This window comes from Rhamphochromis longiceps, linkage group LG14, assembly GCF_057381845.1.
Source record: "Rhamphochromis longiceps isolate RC_006_pf linkage group LG14, R_longiceps_female_GT1.1, whole genome shotgun sequence".
Lineage (NCBI taxonomy): Eukaryota > Metazoa > Chordata > Actinopteri > Cichliformes > Cichlidae > Rhamphochromis > Rhamphochromis longiceps.
This window is the reverse complement of record NC_140570.1, coordinates 9,040,810-9,055,592: the sequence shown is the minus strand read 5'-3', so window position 1 is coordinate 9,055,592 and position 14,783 is coordinate 9,040,810. Positions and strand designations below refer to the sequence as shown.

General features: G+C 37.7%; 1 protein-coding gene and 1 non-coding gene across 2 annotated transcripts in view; one reads left to right on the top strand and one right to left on the bottom strand.

The window, feature by feature from the left end:
* Window positions 1–203: 203 nt before the first annotated feature.
* Window positions 204–276, bottom strand: trnak-uuu (transfer RNA lysine (anticodon UUU)). The gene has a single exon. It is a non-coding gene; the product is annotated as a tRNA-Lys (tRNA).
* A 13,557-nt stretch (window positions 277–13,833) lies between these two features.
* The window catches only part of pxylp1 (2-phosphoxylose phosphatase 1), a 28,498-nt gene continuing 27,548 nt past the window's right edge, over window positions 13,834–14,783 (top strand). Inside the window, exon 1 of the mRNA XM_085380381.1 lies at window positions 13,834–13,940. The gene's annotated coding sequence lies outside the window, so the exon portion shown is untranslated. The remainder of the gene's footprint in view (window positions 13,941–14,783) is intronic.

The window sequence follows — 14,783 nt, the reverse complement described above, 5'->3', positions numbered from 1 at the left end:
TCTAAAGCTTTTATTTGTATTCGTTCAGGTTACAGTAGGACACCAGGATATAGCACTCATATAAACGAACACAATGGCTGAATACAAGCCACAGCATTTAGTTGGAGAACTACATAATCACGACTCCTAAAAATTATATCATGTAGTTCCAGTTTGGGTTTTGTTTATGCTCAGTGTTTAGTCTCGATATTTAAAACTTCCGCCGCCCGAACAGGGACTTGAACCCTGGACCCTCAGATTAAAAGTCTGATGCTCTACCGACTGAGCTATCCGGGCTCTGGTCATAGTGGCTTCAACGTATTTAATTCTCCATCAAATCTGTAGTTCAACTTCTAAAAGCGAAGCTCCCTAAAAATGCAATAACACCTAGAGTAGTTTTGTAGTTACAAGGATTTATTATTTTCCTGCCTCCCATTTTTTTAACGCAACCATCTATGCAGTCATTTTGTTAGTGTTGTGATCACAGACTGTATATAAAATATGTTAAGTAACCACAATAACCTCAGCAATTGCTTTTTAATGCTGTGTTCCAGATACCTCAGAAGCAGTGTTGGGTGTAACGCGTTACTAAGTAACGCATTACTGTAATTAAATTACTTTTCCACTGAAAAAGTAGAGTAACTGATTACTGTTCATTTTTAGGTATTTTAATTACAGTTACTTACAATGTATTTGTGTTACATTTTAAAATAATTAAACTCACTGAATATCATTATTTAATTTCAATAATTTATCTTCTAAAGGTCAGTTGTCATGACTGAGGACACAACACGTTGATAATTTAGTGGCTTGTCAAATAAAAGGTAGCCATGATCCAAACCTTTTTGGATAAGTGAAATCACGTTACAATGACCTGTTTTGACACTTACTATGCCTATCAAGCATTTACTGCTGGGAAGCAGCTGTTACGTGACACTTCATTGTATCGAACAAGCAAAGAATTCTGAAAAATATAACTTGTCAAGCCGCATTCCAGTAATCATGTTTTTGGTTTAATCATTATGCTTGTAGCAGAGTGCCAGTATGTCATGTGTGTTACATGACAGGTTATTATTTTCACATACACAGATGCTCAGTGCTGCTACCAGTGGTGATTAAATTTAAAAAAACAAAAAACAAACAAAAAACAACAACAACAACAAAACCTACAGTATATCACTATATATATGTGTATATATATATATATATATATATATACATGTTTGTTTAAGTTTAGAAACTGTTTCTTTAACATATATTCCTTATGTGACCCCTTAAAGTTAATGTAAGATGCCCCCAAACCCACAAGATAGGCCCCTTCTAGGTGTAGGTAGTTAGACAGGTTCCCATTCAGGAGGGTTTAGAGGCTGCTAAAGGTGGTTTGCGTCTTGCGGCTGTAATGCAGTGGCTATGTAATGCAACTACTAGACTGGATCCTGCAGTCTTTAAAAGAAAGGGCCTTCTGTTGCCACTGATGTATGACATGTTTGATATGATGAATGCAGACGCGGGGAAAATGTTGCTCCACTATGGGCTCATTGGATCTCAATCCAGTTTGGATCCATGTGCAACCCAAATATTTCATACAGAGTTTCTTTGTGCATTTACTATGGGCAACTGTGTGTGTGAGTGTAGGGGGGAAAGAAATAGATAAACTCTCGCCAGAGACTAAAATGAGGTTTTCCAATTTGGGCAGCAGAATAAAATCCATACGCCACTTAATTTCATAATTAGAGTTGAAGCTGAACTTAAGGTCAGATCATGTGCCCAAGTTTCTCGTGTAATCATGTTACTGTCTGACTGTTAAAAGGGAGGGTGGGAACAAAAGCAGTTAGTTTTCTTACATCTTCTGGACACAGAGGAGCCCTCTATCAGAACTGCACTACTCATATAGCATTTTTGTCATAACTCAGTTGTCATGTACATGACAATATATGACGTAAAACCACAGAAACCTTTGTAGGGCAATTTGCCCTGGCAGCCTTTATGAGATTTTTATTAGTATAAAATCTAAAACCAAATCTTATATGTTGTTAAAAGGGAAAAAACTAAAAAACTATGTGTAGAGCTGATGTTCACTGAGTATTAGCTGAAAAAAAGATTACATTCACTTCTTTTAATCTTATTATTTATCTGCTCTTTAATTTGCAGTTTACGGTACGATCTGATAAGTCAGTATAGCTACAGCCACACTAATGGTTTTGTGAGGCTGCATCTTATGTCAACTCTCAAAATATATCAAATCAAATCAAATCAAATCACTTTTATTGTCACATCACATGTGCAGGCACACTGGCACAGCACATGCGAGTGAAATTCTTGTGTGCGAGCCCCACAAGCAACAGAGATGTGCAAACACAACAAGACAAACGAGCAAAATACAAGAATGGCCAACCTGAAACTAATAAATATATGTACAATATATAATAGTGTATGCATTTCTGGATGTGTATACTAAATGTTTTCCTACGTGTGTGTGTGTGTGTGTGTGTGTGTGTGTGTGTGTGTGTGTGTGTGTGTGTGTGTGTGTGTGTGTATACACATTTTTACAAATTAAATAGTAAAAAAAATAAAAAAATAAAAAAAATAAATAAATAAATAAAATATATAAAATATACAGAGTTGAATATGTGCAAAACAAGTGGCATTTATATACAGTGTGGAGTGCATAATGTTGAAGTTCCAGTAGTGAAGCTGAGGTGTCTATGACGTGTTCAGCAGTCTGATGGCCTGATGGAAAAAGCTGTCTCTCAGTCTGCTGGTACGGGACCGGATGCTGCAGAACCTATATATATAATCAGAGGTGTGGACTCGAGTCACATGACTTGGACTCGAGTCAGACTCGAGTCATTAATTTTATGACTTTAGACTTGACTTGAAAAAATGTTCTAAGACTTGTGACTTGACTTGGACTTTTACACCAATGACCTGGGACTTGAATTGGACTTTAACCGGTTTACTTGAAAAGACTTGATATTTCACCCCAAATATAAAACTTAACATGCATATTATATAGAGATTGAAAATGTGATGTCATTCAGGGGTAAAACCGCAAAGGATTCTGGGAACTCGTGGCAAGAGGTACTAGCGCACGCAGGCTTTCAATTGAAATCAGTCACACAGCGATAAAAAGAAACACAAAAATGTCAAGAAGCCGTTGTATTATTAACTGCAATAGCCGGTCGCATGACAGCCACGGGAAGCCGACGGGTAAAGAGATCGGTTGTTATCGGATTACGACGTTGAAGAGAAATTGTTCGAGCCATGTTTCCGAAGTAACAAAGACGCGACGGATGGCCTGGATTGCAGCCATTCAAAGATCAAATATAACGTCCCAGAACCCTCCAGCTCACAGGTTAGTCTGCTCCAAGCATTTCCACAAAGGTCAGTCTGCTGTTGTAGTTAATGCGTCATTTTTCTTAACATAATTAGTGATATAGGTTACAAGCAAGTCTGGCGCTGAACAGAAATTGTCGCGCTATGCTCCTTTATTTATTGTGCATAAATAGTGAATTGTCCTGACACAATATTGCGTTTCGCTTCTGTTATTATGGTACATTGACAAAAACATATACTTTTATTCACAGGATAAAACAGGTTTTTGTATCACTAATTGCCCAGTGCGATTACAGCATACAGTATTATTGTCACTGCTACATTTCTGTGATGGGTACCAGAAATTATTTCCACTACTAATTAATTACCGTTGAGCTCAAAGGTCCTATTAATAAACGGTTAAGGAATGTGTATTTATGACGACGATTTGTGAGACTGGTAAACTTATGATATGTACGATGGTCTTTCGTTCTACACGGTGCGTTTCAAGGTCCTGCACCCATCCGTCGGTAAACTGTACCTGGGCTTGTTGCAGTGACCTGAAGTTACTAAACTTCATGAGTGTATGCACTCACTCCAAGAACCGTATGATTATAAATATGCATATAAATATGCTATGATGAGATAGCTGACTTCATCTAACTAGCAAATGTTGTCCAGGCTACGTTGGTGATACAGTTTTTTTTAATATGTATGATATTTTTGTCATGCGATTTTAAAGCTGGTCCTACAACCGCATCCAAGAATAACATGCAGCTTATCTCAGAACTGTCGGTGAAAATTATTCTTGGAGCTAGGTTTAATTGAGCTGCATTTTATAGAGGTGCAATTTCACAATTTGTGTATATTTTCTAAGTTCACTATTTTGTCATGTGTTGAGAAAAACACAGATTTTAAAATTACATGGTCTAATATTTACATTTAGCATATAACTGCAACATGCTTTTTTTCGGGGGTTTTTAAAGACTCGAAAGGACTTGAAATTCAAAGTTTAAGACTTGTGACTTGACTCGGACTTTTACACCAGTGACTTGAGACTCGACTCGGACTTGCCTGACATTACTTGAGACTTCACTTGAGACTTGAGGATAAAGACTTGAGACTTACTTGAGACTTGCAAAACAATGACTTGGTCCCACCTCTGTATATAATATATATATATAACACAGGAAGTGACAAGTGACTTATCGAAAGTTGAAGAACTCACAGTCTTAAGTGTGGAATGCTTTACACCTTCATTCACAGTGGTCACACTCGTGGCTATGTAACAGCTATGTTAGAGGAGGATACTTTGTCAGTAGAGACAGCGAGCTTAGTGCTAACTAGCGTGCTAACAGTGGCAAGTTTTTACAGTTGCTGGTGTTACATGTGTTGGAATATAATTATGGTCTTTACTCAAGAAGAACTTAATGTTATGTAAATATATCATTTTCCTGATGTTCTCAAAGTGCGGCAGCTACCATGAATTTGTGATCGGACAAACATTTGTCATTTTATGCAATTTAGAAAAGGGATTTTTATTGTGACATGCATCAGGCAAACTTGCACATGGTGATCAGCCATGCAAACCCATGCAATGAAGCTCCCAGTGCATAGCTTTTGTGCCGATATTAATGCCAGAGGTGCCTCAGCACTTCACTCTGTAACTTTATGTGGTCTGAAGCTTTGTGGCTGAGTTGCTGTGATTCCCAAACACTTCCATTCTGTAATGAATACCACTTAAAGCTGATCATGGAATATCTAGGAGAGAAGAAATTTCACAAACTGACTTGTCGCAATGCTAGCTTAAATCCAGTGAGCCCTTTACAATGACTCTTTCTTTAACAAAAAATTACAAACTCCATGAGCAAGTGTTTGATTTTGTGACACTGAAAACACTTGAATTCAACGATTATGCAGTGGGGTCCAATTTTTCTTCTCCATATTGTGTATTTTAGTTTTGGTGAAACTAGTGTTGATCTAACCTATGTTGATCTCCCTGAAGCCATCCGGCTATAGTAAGTTGCCCTGCCTCCAGCTCCCTCAATTTCATGATAACTCAGTCTAACCAATACTGTCTGCAACCTATTTAACTATCTACTGTACTGCTCTAATGATACACAGTAAGGTAATTAAACCATGATTCACTCCGCGTGGGTCCTTATTACTACCTTTATGTGATCTGTCCTGCTCCCACAGACTGCTTCTTTATTGGGACATCTTTGCAAGGTTGTGCATTTACTATGTCCATTACTATTTACAAAAGTAAATGCGATTTGCCTCTTAACACGATCTTTTGCATAGTAGGAAGACCTGTCTCCCAAAAGTCTGTCTCTACAGCAGTAAGTTTTGACTCTGCACAAACTCTTCAAACTAGACAGGCCAACCCTTCGCACAAGCCGAGTATAGATTTTTTTCTTTGCTGTCTGTTTGTGAGGAAATGTATTTTCGGTGTGTTTGTGTTGGCTGTCAGTGCAGAGGCAAACAGCGTTCGGTGGGTGTCTTCCTGCTGGTTTGTCTGGAAATAGTCAAATACAAAGTTAGTCTGACCTTTGAGAGCAAACTTTTTTTGTGCCTCTTGGTTAACCTCTGAGCACAAACACGATAACAAGAACAACAAAAACGTCTTGAAAAAAATGACAAATCGCGTACAGAGCGTGCAAAGCAATCCTGTGGCCAGTCGGTTATTTTATATGCAGACTGGGGATTAAACCTACTGCAATTATCAGGATTTACTCGGTTTCTTAATATTGCTCTTGTGTGTCCCCTTTTGTGATGGTAGCTGATTTTAGCCAACTTAAGCTAACTATTTCGATACATTGAATAATACTTTTCCTGTCCAATCACTATATGACGTTATTTAACTATATGGCATGTTGGCACATGATTGCTTTGGTTCAGCAAAAGTGTTGTTGTCTTTGTTTAAACAACCAGGGGCTCACTTTTAGGGTATATAGGATATCTTTAGCTCTTATATCTATCCAACTGCAGTAATTTAAAGGAAGAGAAAAGGTCACTGCCCCCCTGAGTTGACGCCAGAGGTTCCTGCACCCACTGTATTAGGGAGACAGTGACTGTGTAGCTTGGCGGAGGCCATATTAGGGTGCTCCCTTATAAAGAAAATTGATTTGGGGAAACCCTCTCTGAAGTAATCCCTGGCAAGGTCTGTGCACCATATAAGGAGACTAGTTTATATGCTGTATATAGGAAATACAGGTATTTGTGTATGACTGTGCAGTAATGTGCAGTTCTTTGGCCACCACAAGAGCAATAAATGATGTGTTTACTACAGAAAATATGTGTATTTTACTCTGAATACTGACTCTTTTTTTGCAGAAGAAGAAGAAAAGCAGACCTTTCACACCACTGCTGTGCTTAAAACACATCGGGAACGCACATGCTCAGTAAACACATGAATGATCAAACAACTGTTTGATCACCTGGGCAGCTCAACTTCTATAATTAAGACAAATGACATACGGACAGACATGCCTTTACCACTTATACAGTTTACCTGCAGTATTTCCAAGAACACAGTTCACAGGGATTATACGGCCTGAAATCGTGTGTTTTGTTTTGTGGAGATAAGATAGATGTTTTCTTTTGTACACGAGTGAAATTTATTAGGGTAATGCCAGTTAAAGTTTAACCATTTCCAGGGCACTGGGTTTATGTGTGGAGCACATGTGACACTCGCATAGTCACTCATTACAGAGATAACCACGCTGTACTCACGTGCTGCCTGGCATCTTTAAGCCCTGATTAAACTCCAGGATGGCTGGCATCTTTTTTTGTTGTTGTTGTTGTTGCTAATTTTATTGTTCCGATTATATCGATTGTAGGAATTCAACCTAGGAAGAGGCTACAATGGAGAAGCCATCCAAATACCCAAACTCCACTTAGCTCACTGCTGATTTATGGGTAGGTAGGTATGTGGTTGAAAAGTTGGCTTGAACAGGAAAGGAAGAAACCGAAATGGTGACTAACATGACAAAGTAGTCTGAAAGCAAAATGCAATCGAAAAAGCAGAAGAAAACCAACAGTTTTCATTGTTTTTAACAATGGGATCCTCTCTGCTACAAAGAAGTGTAGGGATCATGGTTTTCATAGGTCGGCCTCAAAGTTAGCATTGTCCTGGTTTGTTTGACAAAGGGCTAATTGGTTATTCTCTTATGCTTTAAGAAATAAAAAGTTACGACACATACATGCTTTATTCAACAAGATATTTTCCACAAACTTACTCCAAGTTTATGATTTCTGGAGAGTGAATACAGTCAAAGGAGATAAAACACTGAGTATAGTACAGTTATATAACATCAACACCACTAATTCCCTGAATTCAACATCATGACTTTGAATATCCCACGCAATTTCAAGTTTGATTTAAATGGTAAATGGCCTGTATTTGTATAGCGCTTTACTAGTCCCTATGGACTTTGCACTACATTCAGTCATCCACCCATTCACACACACATTCACACACTGGTGGTGGCAAGCTACATTGTAGCCACAGCTGCCCTGGAGCGCACTGACAGAGGCGAGGCTGCTGGACACTGGCGCCACCGGGCCCTCTGACCACCACCAGTAGGCAACGGGTGTCTTGCCCAAGGACACAATGACCAAGACGCATGTTACAAGTTATATACACAAGTTACAAGTTATAACACATTATACAAGTTTCATTGTATAACTGGGATATTTACTTGTGTGTTTTATGTGGTAAAACAAGATGTGAAAATGTCATTCATGTACCTGAAATCACATTCAAAACAACAAATGAGTTTGAGAAAAGGGTACAGGAAGTGCAAAATACTAACTTATTTGTCATGGTCCTGGGTTGTGTCACCCAGTGTTTTGAGTTTCATTGTATTTGGTTTTTCATTGTTTATGTTTTGGTCCATTTAATCATCGTTAGCTCCTAGATCCTCAGTTATAGTTCCTCCTTATTAGATCCTTTTGTGTCTTCACCCCCGGTGCTTTAGTCTCCTTTGTTGGTTCGTGTGTCTAACCTGTCCTGTTTCATGTCTGTGTGGTTCACGTTACCCAGTTCGTGTCATGTCTGCATCTTGTCATGTTCATATGTTAAGTTCTTGTGTTAGCATTACTAGTTAGGATTCAGTTGAGTTTTATTCTAGTTTCGTTTCCTATAACTTCTAATTTATAAGTCTCTCTTTGTGCTCAATGTTTCATCTCCACTTCCCTTTTCCCTCTGGTTGTTCTACAGTGTTCGCTCTCTTCGTCAGTCCACCATGTTAGTCTTAGTCTGTCATGTGTTTCATGTTGTCACGCTCGTGTCATGTCAGCATCTCGTTATGTTTCCTGTTTTATTTTGAAAGTCTTGTTTCTATGTTCATTGTGCTTAGTGTTATTTTTCCCTGTGCTGTCATGATATTCATTTGTGTTAGCTGTTTTCCCATGTGTTTCCACTTCTCCTGATCACCTCCTGTGTGTATTTAGTCTGTGTGTTTTCATTCTGTCTTTGTCGGGTCATCTGTGTTACCTTCCTCCATGTCTTGTCATAGTTGTCATAGTTGATTCATAGTTACCACAGTCCTCATAGTTTTCCCAGTTTAGGTTCTAGTTTAGTTTTTGCCACTGTCCTTGGTGCTTTGTTTTCGGTTTCTTGTAATTTTCCATAATAAAGGCTTGTTTTCCATTTGAAACTCAAGTCAAGCTCCACCTCCCTTTGTGTGACATTTTTTTGATACATGCTCAATCATCCAGGTAAGGAAATCCCAGAAATTCGGTTCAGTTGTCTGGGGCGATTTCAACATCAAATTACTGATAATATATTAATATTGTACTGTTTTTTTTTTTAATTGACAGCCATGACAAATGATGTAGTCATGTTGACTTAAACATATTTAACTTTACTACTGAACATAAATTTATTATGTAAATTTAAAGTAACTATATGTTCAAGGCTTTAGCTAAGCATTAGCTAAAACATTAGCATTAGCATTCATGCTAATGCTGCCCAAATCAGCCGTTCAATTATCATAAAAGTATTCCAGGTGCAATTATGCTCGGCACTCTAACATCAATATGTTAACAAGTAAATAATTTTCAATGCTAACACATAGTTTCAGTGTTTATCGTGTTCACAGTCTTAAGTGTGTGTTTTAACCTGCTAACCTTTTCAAATTTGGTTCTACTAGTGGGACTAGATAAAAGTCCTACTTTTATCTAGTTTAATTGGGGGAAAAAGAAAACAAGAGAGACAGTGTTATATAATCTCCTCCATTCACATAGCAAGGAATGAAACCCGTGATTCACTGAAAATCAATCTGGGATGTCAGGAATTCACACACACTGCAGTCTCTCAGACTCAGTGTGTCTCTTGCCAACCCATATCTCATGATGTTCTCACACACACACACACACACACACACACACACACACACACACACACACACACACACACACACACACATCTGATCCCCAAGCCTGATTTGAATTCTTATAAAATCATATTAGCACAGCCTTAGCATTACTGTAAAAAAAGACACACTCAAACATAGTACACATTTGCTCAGTTAACTTCTTAAAGGTTTTCACGTGGCAACACAAATGCGCACACATGAGCACAGACATGATATTCCCAATCACCCGCATAATCCCTGTCATCCCCATCCCATGACTTCCATTGGTGCAGAGTAGAGTGGGAAGGAAACTGTTCAAGTTAAGTGGTTGCATGTTCAACAGCTCTGCTCATATGACTGCCGTACCTTCAGATATTACTGCAGAAGAAGCAGGAGGAAGTTACAGACAATGAGCCACTGAGGGCCTGAGAGCTTCCTCCAAGAATGCTGATCCAGTGGCTAACAGTCGTTTCAGCTTGTTCCATGAAAACGTTTTCAAAGGAAAGGGTTATTGAACAATGGTGTAACCGAATTTGGGGTTACTCATCTGTTGTATTAACAAACACACTGAAGTGAGGTCAAGGAAGTGCCTTCTTACATCTACATATTATCTGTGCAAGGGTCACCTCAGTTTTTTCTCTCCTTGCAATTGTTTTGGTTGCTAGGAGGTTGCTCTGGCAGTTTCTATTTGACTTGTATACAAACTAAGAAGACTGTGAAACATGCAACACAAATTGGAAAAGAAGATGGTTCTGCCTGGTGAATATTCGCCTCTTATGGTTTGTGTTTCTTCAAGTTTTATTACGACTCATCTACTAGTTAGTGAGTGAGTGCTTGCATATAATTTGGCATCTTCCATGCAAACTATTGGCGATCAGGGTATCCAAAGCAATCACAAGGTGGTTTTTAGCGTGGCAACTCCTTTGTGACTGATTTCGCCTAGCAACTGTGAGCCCCTTGCCGGAACCAGAATAGCAGAATTTTAAATTGTGGTTTGGCTCTAGTTACAAGAAATCCTCATTGAATAGGAGTGAATGGAGCTAAAAACCTGCTTCCAGACAAAAAACAATGCCACTGTATTTTAGTTTCAGAAAGATCAAGAAAGATATTGATTGCAAAATTGGCATTTTGGCTAACTTATGCTAATTGGTTGATTAAGGATTTATGACAAGACATGTCCCTTGATCAGTAAAAAATGACAACTACACTAAACATTAAGAGCAGAAGATTAAAACAATAACAGATCTGTAAGAAACATTGACCACAAGTGAATGCCATAAAGGGGATGTTGACACTGGAATGTCCCTAAAACTTCCACAAAGGTATTTTCCGGCAGCCAAACCACTGCAGATGATCTAAAAATAAAACTTTTGATGAAAAAACTTTTGAATGAAACTTATTGTTCTCTCAACCACGAGATAAAAGTGTGATTATTTTTGACTTTTAATTTAACTTAACTTTATTTAAAGATCTCTAGGATCCCTTTCATTCTTGACTATCTCATGATCACCGCCTAGTAAGACCAAGAGTGGGAGTTCTCCCTTGTCGAGAATGTATTTTTTTATACTCATTTTCTTATATTCTTTATCTTCTGTACAGATATTTGATGAATATAAATTCGATTGCGGCAAAATGTAATTTTTCACTCTTAAAACATATCGATGTATCCACTAAATCCACATCACATTCAGCGATGAACTGACTAGTGTGTTTGTCTTGGTAGACAAAGGCTGAAAACACTGAAATAAACAATGGAGCTGTGAGTTAAGCAGGTAAGCAGACTGAAAATGCGTCCTGAAATAAGATGTTGTTATCAGCAAAAGTCTCAGCGGCTGAATGCGAGTTAAGTCATTGCAGAATTCGTTAACCACATGAGCAGACAGTGGTGTGCTGCAGGCAGGATGACACTGATTAGTGGCAGCCAGACGGCAGCGCTGCAGGACACTGGCAGCAGTAGTCTAGAAAGAAACGGACCATTAACTTTGAACCAATCGTGTCATTTTTCAAAACTTTTCAGTGGTGACATTTTCATTTAAATCATAAAGGAAGTGTTATGGCACTTTTAGAACGGCATCAAATATGTCTGACTTTGGCAAAATAAAACCAAAACAAAAGAAAACACACAATAAAAATAATGTTTAAATTTTGATATTTCTCAATAGAAGTCTGAAAATAACGCATAACAGTGGAATCTTTGTGCTTTCATTTAGTTTAAACTGTGGCTGCTGTTGTTTCCTACATAAGAAGAATTTAAAGTTTGAGTTAATGTCATTGGTGCTGGTGATTTTATAACGGCTGAAGTAACTTAAATTAATTTCTGAATGTCATTAACTATCTCTGCATGTTGACTTTTGGACCATTCATGCTTATTCTTAGCATGCTTCAGGCTTACCTTTACAAAGTAACCCCTCATATTATAGCCTATGATTAAGGCTGTAATTCCCCTGTAATTAAAAGGAATTTCAATGACCTCAAAGCACATTGTGTGCTGTCAGTCTTGTGTGCTGAACAATAACATTCAACATTTAGTTAAATTATTTATGTTATTTACACTTAATCAGATTATTGTGAGTGTCTTATGTATTATGTTGCTCTCTTTTATTTGATATTACATATTAATTATATTTAACTACAGATACTTAATTGTATGCAAGCTAGAGTAAGGGGGTAACAAATCTGGTTTCTACAGGAAACAAATAAATATGCTGTTAGTAAATTAAGTACTCCATAAGTAATTTTAAGTACTGCATAATTTCTAGGTAATTTTGCACAAAACAAACAATATTTCTCCATTTTACATTATAAGTACACTGTACTTTTCAGCGTGGAGGCTGTATTATGAAGCTTAATTTTGCCTAACTTGCAAGTATGTTTAAGGAAAGGAGTGTCTCTTTTCCTGTGAAATACTTAAAACTACTTTTGAAAGTTACATTTGAACAGTGATTGTGAAAGACAAAGAAATTAAGTTGGACTTGTCTCTATCATTAGAAGGTCACACAGGACTGCAAATTTTAATGATATTTATTTTTTCTTGTGAGCTGTGGGAGGAAACTAGAGTAAACAGAAAGAACCCACGCAGACACAGTGGGAACTATTGATATTCTAGGGCAGGGCTGTCAAACTCATTTAAATACCGGACCACATACATCCCACTTTGATCTTAAAGGACCAGTGAAGCGCTCCCTTCTGTCATTGTAAAGAAGATGAACTGTGCATTTAATGCCAGAGATATCTTTATATTAGAAAGGAAAGAGCAATTTCAACAGCATGTCTGGATTTCCATGTGATAAAGAAATAGTGCTCTAAGCATGACTTTTTGGCCTTAAATTGTAAAAAAAAAAGAAAAAAAGTTCCTCTCTGTGAAAAAACATTTCTATAAATAATTTCTGTAAAATTACAGAAAGATTTTATAGGAGTTCTTCTATAAATCTTTCTGTAATTTTAAATAACTTGAACATTATTGTGATTTATCTACTACTTAATTACTTTGGTGAAGTATATTTACGATAGAGGTCTTTATCTGTTGGGAAACCTGTAAAACCTATTAATATACATGTATATTAATAGGTTTTACATTTAACTGCAGTTAAATGTAAAAACTATTAATATACATGTATTTTTTTTTCTTTTTTCTTTTTTTGTGTCCCGTTTGGATCTTTAGCCATCAGAATTGTTGTCTTAAGGCCAAGAAAGATGCCAAGCGGATTTATTTTACCAAGTGGATCATCATGGCCTTGCCATATTGGTCCATTTGATTGACCTTTATTATAATTATGAATTTATTTTATTTTCAGTTCCTACAAACGGGACAGACATGACTGGGGGATAGGACAGGGAGAAAGAATGAAAGAAAGAGTCCAGTAGATGGAGCCGTCGCGCTACGCTTTTGACTGACTTTACACATTTGTTAAGTTAGAGAAAGAGTGCTAAATTAAAGCCGGAAACCCAAAAGAGAACTATTTTTGTTTTGTCGTACTTCACTCTTTCATAATTTATATTCACGGTAGTTATTATCCTGCTTAAATTCGCGAATTAGAAAAAAACTGCATATCTAAAAATAAGGCACACAATTGATGCCCTCGTTCATGTGCGAAATGTGGCAGGATATTTGCCATGGTCATTTTTATTTTGAAAATTGCGACAGGAAGTCGTGCTGTACATCATCTCTGACTCGACGCCGGTCTCTTCACACTGTCCACAGTCAGTCGTATCGCGGACACAGAAGCGCTGGATTCAAGTGCTTGACCCTGTTGTCCGTGGCTCTGACAGCGTCAGTTCTTCCAGGTAAGGAAAACAAAAAATAAAATATTCATTTGCTGATGATTGTAGCTGTTCGAAAGTGTGCAACTAGTGTTTCCTTGTTCGTCTTTTTTTGGAGCGAGTCGGATTGTTGATGTGGCAACTTAATGTATTCATGCTTGGTAACACAAAGCTACGCTTTAACATAATAACTTGCCCTTTTTCCAGCGCTTTGAAGCAACAGGTATAGACGAATAAAGTGAAAGGAAGTCGAGTCACAGTAACCCTGATAACACTGGCAACAGTACTGTATTGTCCATAAAGCTGTCAGTCAGCGGGACTGCTGAGGCAACATGAAAGATTAATGAACGCCAGCTAGCTAAATGTTAGCTAACTAGTTAACTAACGCTAACAGACCCTTCTGTCCCGCATCTCTCAAGTACTTCCGTTTTTTTCTGTTAGTTAAAGCGTGACTCTAGATAACTCAATGTTATTTGACTCCTTTATTTTGGATTCTTTGAGTTCCACGTGAAAGCATTGTGCAAAGTAGCACCCCGTTAACTTAAAATAGGCCTCCCTTGTTCATTAAAAAAAAAAAAAAGATAACAAGCATATGGATTAAATCAGAGGCGGAGGCAGGCATTTGATACACCCGGGGTTTAGCCCTAAAGGGTAGTATGCATGTGGGATGGGGGGGGGGGGGGGGGTTAGAAATGGCTGAAAGATTTTTTTGAGTTTTGTTAAAAAAAGAATGACTTTATATAGCGAAAAATATATATCACATATGCAGGACACCTTAAACTAGGTTTTTAACTAGGCAGCAAGGCAGAACAGAATCAGGGCTGTATCAAGACACGTGGACTAAACCCCAATTCAACCAGACCCAGA